Source organism: Oncorhynchus tshawytscha, linkage group LG15, assembly GCF_018296145.1.
Source record: "Oncorhynchus tshawytscha isolate Ot180627B linkage group LG15, Otsh_v2.0, whole genome shotgun sequence".
NCBI classification, from domain to species: domain Eukaryota; kingdom Metazoa; phylum Chordata; class Actinopteri; order Salmoniformes; family Salmonidae; genus Oncorhynchus; species Oncorhynchus tshawytscha.
This window is the reverse complement of record NC_056443.1, coordinates 40,511,284-40,518,489: the sequence shown is the minus strand read 5'-3', so window position 1 is coordinate 40,518,489 and position 7,206 is coordinate 40,511,284. Positions and strand designations below refer to the sequence as shown.

Genomic DNA, 7,206 nt, shown 5'->3' with positions numbered 1-7,206 from the left:
TCCTGGATTACATATATCCTCTATTCCTCCTAGAATACATATATCCTCCATTCCTCTTAGATTACATTCACCCTCCCTATTCATACCAAATACCAATACCAATTGACTACAGCTCAGCGTTCAACACCATAGTGGCCTCCAAGCTCATCACTAAGCTAAAGACCCTGGGACTAAACACCTCCCTCTGCAACTGGATCCTGGACTTCCTGACGTGCCGCCCCCAGGTGGTGAGGGAAGGTAGCAACACATCCACCACGCTGATCCTCAACATGGGCCTCTCAGGGGTGTGTCCTTAGTCCCCTCCTTTACTCCCTGTTCACCCATGACTGCGTGGCCAAACACGACTCCAACAACTCATTAAGTTTGCTGACGACACAGCAGTGGTAGGCCTGTTCACTGACAACGATGAGACAGCCTATAGGGAGGAGGTCAGAGACCTGGCAGTGTGGTGCCAGGACAACAACCTCTCACTCAACATCAAAGAATGGAAATAGAGGGCCAAGCACGCCCACGCCCAAGGGCCAAGCACGCCCACATCACACATCGATGGGGCTGTAGTGGAGAAGGTCGAGAGCTTCAAGTTCCTCGGTGTCCACATCACTAAGGATCTATCCTTGGCCCGCACACACCAACACAGTCGTGAAGAGAGCACGACAACGCCTCTTCCCCTCAGGAGGCTGAATAGATTTGGCACGGGCCGTCAAATCTACAGTTCTACAGCTGCACCATCGAGAGCCTCTTGGCTGTCTGCAGTACTGTTTGGCAACTGCTAGGTATCCGACTTCAAGGCTCTACAGAGGGTAATAAGGGACGGCCCAGAGGGCCGAACTCCCAGCCATCCACGGCCTCTATTAAAATAGTTAACCAAATAACTGACCGAACTATCTGCGATGACCCTTTTTGCATTTTGACTCATCACATACGCTGCTGCTACTGTTTACTACCTATCACTTTATTCATAGTTATATGACCAAATCTACCTCAATTACCTCGTACATTTACTTGTGCGCCGAGCACCAATTTATCGTCACTCGTTGTTCATCTATTATAAATTGTATTGAGTGTTTTACTTTCCTATTATTTCTCTATTTTCTTTCTCTCTGCGTTGTTGGTCCGTAAACATTACGAAGCATGTGAAGAATAATATTTGATTTCATTTGACATCCCCCTTCTCTATCTCTGCTTCTCTCTCCCCCTTCTCTCTCTCTGCCTCTCTCTCCCCCTTCGCTCTCTCTGCCTCTCTCTCCCCCTTCTCTCTCTCCTTCTCTCTCTCTCCCTCTCCCCCCGCTCTCTCTTCCCCTTCTCCTGTCTTTCTCTCTACTTCTCCCCTCCCTCTCTCACCCTCTCTCTCTCTCTGTCTCTCTCTCCCCCTTCTCTCTCTCTCCCTCTCCCCCGCTCTCTCTTCCCCTTCTCCTATGTCTTTCTCTCTACTTCTCCCCTCCCTCTCTCACCCTCTCTCTCTCTCTCTCTCTCCCCCTCCCTCTCTCACCTTCTCTATCTCTCTCTCTCTCTCTCGCGCTCTCCCCCTTTCTCCTCTCCTCTCTCTCTGCGTGGTTGTCATGGTGACAGCTTGTTCTCTTCACCAGTAACCTGCTGTTCATCAATCACTTAATTACCCATCTTTCCATCCTTCTATCCCTTCATCTCTCTGTCTCTCTATTTTCCTTCTGTTCAATCCACCCTCCATGTCTATACCATCTCTATTCCCACATTAGTACTGTAGATATTTAAAAATTATATTTAAAACAAAAAAAACATTTCCCCTTAAAAAAATTATAGTAATTCAGCATAAGTCCTTTTGTGGGCAAAACCCAAACCCAGAAGAAAAGCACAGCAACCTAGAAATACACCAGGGGTGGAAAAGAGAGAGAGCCGCAGAACAACAGACCCGGCCGCAGAACAACAGACCCGGCCGCAGGACAACAGACCCGGCCGCAGAACAACAGACCCGGCCGCAGAACAACAGACCCGGCAGCAGGACAACAGACCCGGCAGCAGGACAACAGACCCGGCCGCAGAACAACAGACCCGGCAGCAGGACAACAGACCCGGCCGCAGGACAACAGACCCGGCCGCAGAACAACAGACCCGGCCGCAGAACAACAGACCCGGCCGCAGAACAACAGACCCGGCAGCAGGACAACAGACCCGGCAGCAGGACAACAGACCCGGCAGCAAAACAACAGACCCGGCAGCAGAACAACAGACAGTCCCGGCCGCAGAACAACAGACCCGGCCGCAAGACAACAACAACCTAGAAATACATGTGTTTATAGCCTCGCTACTGTTTATAGCCTACTGTTTATAGCCTCTCTACTGTTTATAGCCTCGCTACTGTTTATAGCCTCGCTACTGTTTATAGCCTCGCTACTGTTTATAGCCTCTCTACTGTATATAGCCTCGCTAATGTTTATAGCCTCTCTACTGTTTATAGCCTCGCTACTGTTTATAGCCTCGCTACTGTTTATAGCCTCTCTACTGTATATAGCCTCTCTACTGTTTATAGCCTCTCTACTGTTTATAGCCTCGCTAATGTTTATAGCCTCGCTACTGTTTATAGCCTCGCTACTGTTTATAGCCTCTCTACTGTTTATAGCCTCGCTACTGTTTATAGCCTCGCTACTGTTTATAGCCTCTCTACTGTTTATAGCCTCGCTACTGTTTATAGCCTCGCTAATGTTTATAGCCTCACTACTGTTTATAGCCTCTCTACTGTTTATAGCCTCTCTACTGTTTATAGCCTCGCTACTGTTTATAGCCTCTCTACTGTTTATAGCCTCGCTACTGTTTATAGCCTCGCTACAGTTTATAGCCTCGCTACTGTTTATAGCCTCGCTACTGTTTATAGCCTCGCTACTGTATATAGCCTCTCTACTGTTTATAGCCTCGCTACTGTTTATAGCCTCGCTACTGTTTATAGCCTCTCTACTGTTTATAGCCTCTCTACTGTTTATAGCCTCGCTACTGTTTATAGCCTCTCTACTGTTTATAGCCTCTCTACTGTATATAGCCTCTCTACTGTTTATAGCCTAGCTACTGTTTATAGCCTCGCTACTGTATATAGCCTCTCTACTGTTTATAGCCTCGCTACTGTTTATAGCCTCTCTACTGTATATAGCCTCGCTACTGTTTATAGCCTCGCTACTGTTTATAGCCTCGCTACTGTTTATAGCCTCGCTACTGTTTATAGCCTCTCTACTGTTTATAGCCTCGCTACTGTTTATAGCCTCTCTACTGTTTATAGCCTCTCTACTGTTTATAGCCTCTCTACTGTTTATAGCCTCGCTACTGTTTATAGCCTCTCTACTGTTTATAGCCTCTCTACTGTTTATAGCCTCTCTACTGTTTATAGCCTCTCTACTGTTTATAGCCTCTCTACTGTTTATAGCCTCTCTACTGTATATAGCCTCTCTACTGTTTATAGCCTCTCTACTGTTTATAGCCTCTCTACTGTATATAGCCTCTCTACTGTTTATAGCCTCTCTACTGTTTATAGCCTCGCTACTGTTTATAGCCTCTCTACTGTATATAGCCTCTCTACTGTTTATAGCCTCTCTACTGTTTATAGCCTCTCTACTGTTTATAGCCTCCCTACTGTATATAGCCTCTCTACTGTTTATAGCCTCTCTACTGTATATAGCCTCTCTACTGTATATAGCCTCTCTACTGTTTATAGCCTCTCTACTGTATATAGCCTCTCTACTGTATATAGCCTCTCTACTGTTTATAGCCTCTCTACTGTATATAGCCTCTCTACTGTTTATAGCCTCTCTACTGTATATAGCCTCTCAACTGTATATAGCCTCTCTACTGTATATAGTCTCTCTACTGTTTATAGCCTCTCTACTGTATATAGCCTCTCTACTGTATATAGTCTCTCTACTGTTTATAGCCTCTCTACTGTATATAGCCTCTCTACTGTATATAGCCTCTCTACTGTATATAGCCTCTCTACTGTATATAGCCTCTCTACTGTATATAGCCTCTCTACTGTATATAGCCTCTCTACTGTATATAGCCTCTCTACTGTATATAGCCTCTCTACTGTATATAGCCTCTCTACTGTATATAGCCTCTCTACTGTATATAGCCTATCTATTGTATATAGCCTCTCTACTGTATATAGCCTCTCTACTGTTTATAGCCTCTCTACTCTATATAGCCTCTCTACTGTATATAGCCTCTCTACTGTTTATAGCCTCTCTACTGTATATAGCCTCTCTACTGTTTATAGCCTCTCTACTGTTTATAGCCTCTCTACTGTATATAGCCTCTCTACTGTTTATAGCCTCTCTACTGTATATAGCCTCTCTACTGTATATAGCCTCTCTACTGTTTATAGCCTCTCTACTGTTTATAGCCTCTCTACTGTATATAGCCTCTCTACTGTTTATAGCCTCTCTACTGTTTATAGCCTCTCTACTGTATATAGCCTCTCTACTGTTTATAGCCTCTCTACTGTTTATAGCCTCTCTACTGTTTATAGCCTCTCTACTGTTTATAGCCTCTCTACTGTATATAGCCTCTCTACTGTTTATAGCCTCTCTACTGTATATAGCCTCTCTACTGTTTATAGCCTCTCTACTGTTTATAGCCTCGCTACTGTTTATAGCCTCTCTACTGTATATAGCCTCTCTACTGTTTATAGCCTCTCTACTGTTTATAGCCTCTCTACTGTTTATAGCCTCCCTACTGTATATAGCCTCTCTACTGTATATAGCCTCTCTACTGTTTATAGCCTCTCTACTGTTTATAGCCTCGCTACTGTTTATAGCCTCTCTACTGTATATAGCCTCTCTACTGTTTATAGCCTCTCTACTGTTTATAGCCTCTCTACTGTTTATAGCCTCCCTACTGTATATAGCCTCTCTACTGTATATAGCCTCTCTACTGTTTATAGCCTCGCTACTGTTTATAGCCTCTCTACTGTATATAGCCTCTCTACTGTTTATAGCCTCGCTGACTCAGTCTTTTTACAGTTGTTTTATTTCTTTACCTTCTTATTATCCACCTAATACCTTTTTTCACACTATTGGTGAGAGCCTGTAAGTTTTATTATTTATTAAGGTTAAAATCAGCATTCAGGGCTTGAACCACACAGTTTAAATCTGATCCTAGATCTGTTAGTTAGTGATAGGCTCCATATCTCTGATCTATGTTATCTGATCCTAGATCTGTTAGTTAGTGATAGGCTATAAATATCTGATCTATATTATGTGATCCTAGATCTGTTAGTTAGTGATAGGCTCCATATCTCTGATCTATATTATCTGATCCTAGATCTGTTAGTTAGTGATAGGCTATAAATCTCTGATCTATATTATCTGATCCTAGATCTGTTAGTTAGGATAGGCTCCATATCTAATTATTTGTTTTTCTTATCTCTTACTTAAAACATTGTTTTTTTTAGGTATTTTCTTAAAACTGCATTGTTGGTTAATGACTTGTATTCAGCATTTCACTGTGAGGTCTACTACACCTGTTGTATTCAGCATGTCACTGTAAGGTCTACTACACCTGTTGTATTCAGCATTTCACTGTAAGGTCTACTACACCTGTTGTATTCAGCATTTCACTGTAAGGTCTACTACACCTGTTGTATTCAGCATTTCACTGTAAGGTCTACTACACCTGTTGTATTCAGCATGTCACTGTAAGGTCTACTACACCTGTTGTATTCAGCATTTCACTGTGAGGTCTACTACACCTGTTGTATTCAGCATTTCACTGTGAGGTCTACCACACCTGTTGTATTCAGCATTTCACTTTAAGGTCTACTACACCTGTTGTATTCAGCATTTCACTTTAAGGTCTACTACACCTGTTGTATTCAGCATTTCACTTTAAGGTCTACTACACCTGTTGTATTCAGCATTTCACTGTACGGTCTACTACACGGTCTACTACACCTGTTGTATTCAGCATGTCACTGTAAGGTCTACATTTCACTGTAAGGTCTACTACACCTGTTGTATTCAGCATTTCACTGTAAGGTCTACTACACCTGTTGTATTCAGCATTTCACTGTAAGGTCTACTACACCTGTTGTATTCAGCATTTCACTGTAAGGTCTACTACACCTGTTGTATTCAGCATTTCACTGTAAGGTCTACTACACCTGTTGTATTCAGCATTTCACTGTAAGGTCTACTACACCTGTTGTATTCAGCATTTCACTGTACGGTCTACTACACCTGTTGTATTCAGCATTTCACTGTAAGGTCTGCTACACCTGTTGTATTCAGCATGTCACTGTAAGGTCTACTACACCTGTTGTATTCAGCATTTCACTTTAAGGTTGTATTCGTCGCACGTGACAAGTAAACTTTGATTTGATTTGTGATTGCACATCTGTTTTTTATTTAGTTTGGTTTGTGTTTGTGTAGCTGATGTGTGTGTGTCCGTGTGTGTGTTTGTGTGTGTGTGTGTGTGTGTGTGTGTAGCGGATGTGTGTGTGTCCGTGAGTGTGTGTGTGTGTGTGTGTGTGTGTGTGTGTGTGTGTGTGTAGCGGATGTGTGTGTGTCCGTGAGTGTGTGTGTGTGTGTGTTTGTGTGTGTGTGTGTGTAGCGGATGTGTGTGTGTGTGTGTGTGTGTGTGTGAGTGTCTGTGTGTGTGTGTGTGTGTGTGTGTGTGTGTGTGTGTGTGTGTGTGTGTGTGTGTGTGTGTGTGTGTGTGTGTGTGTGTGTGTGTGTGTGTGTGTGTGTGTGTGTGTGTGTGTGTGTGTGTGTGTGAGAGAGTGTGAGTGTCTGTGTGTGTGTGTGTGTGTGTGTGTGTGTGTGTGTGTGTGTGTGTGTGTGTGTGTGTGTGTGTGTGTGTGTGTGTGTGTGTGTGTGTGTGTGTGTGTGTGTGTGTGTGTGTGTGTGTGTGTGTGTGTGTGTAACAGTCATACTTTACCTTTTCTGTCAGTGTCACACCAAGCTCCAAATCATCTTCCAGATCAGCTGTCCAGCTCCAGGTGTTGTCTCCTGTGGTTATCAGCTGTCCAGCTCCAGGAGTTTTCTCCTGTGGTTATCAGCTGTCCAGCTCCAGGTGTTTTCTCCTGTGGTTATCAGCTGTCCAGCTCCAGGTGTTTTCTCCTGTGGTTATCAGCTGTCCAGCTCCAGGAGTTTTCTCCTGTGTGTATCAGCTGTGTCTGTACAAAATATGTCTCCTTCCAACACACATCAAAGAGGGGAATTTGTGGTCTGAGTCACACACTCCACGATC

At 43.8% G+C, this 7,206-nt stretch overlaps 1 protein-coding gene across 1 annotated transcript in view; it reads right to left on the bottom strand.

The window, feature by feature from the left end:
- The window catches only part of LOC112238239 (leucine-rich repeat and fibronectin type-III domain-containing protein 4-like), a gene marked incomplete at its 3' end in the record, with an annotated part of 61,677 nt that extends 54,691 nt beyond the window's left edge, over positions 1 to 6,986 (bottom strand). Inside the window, exon 1 of the mRNA XM_042297836.1 lies at positions 6,895 to 6,986. The remainder of the gene's footprint in view (positions 1 to 6,894) is intronic.
- Positions 6,987 to 7,206: the final 220 nt, after the last annotated feature.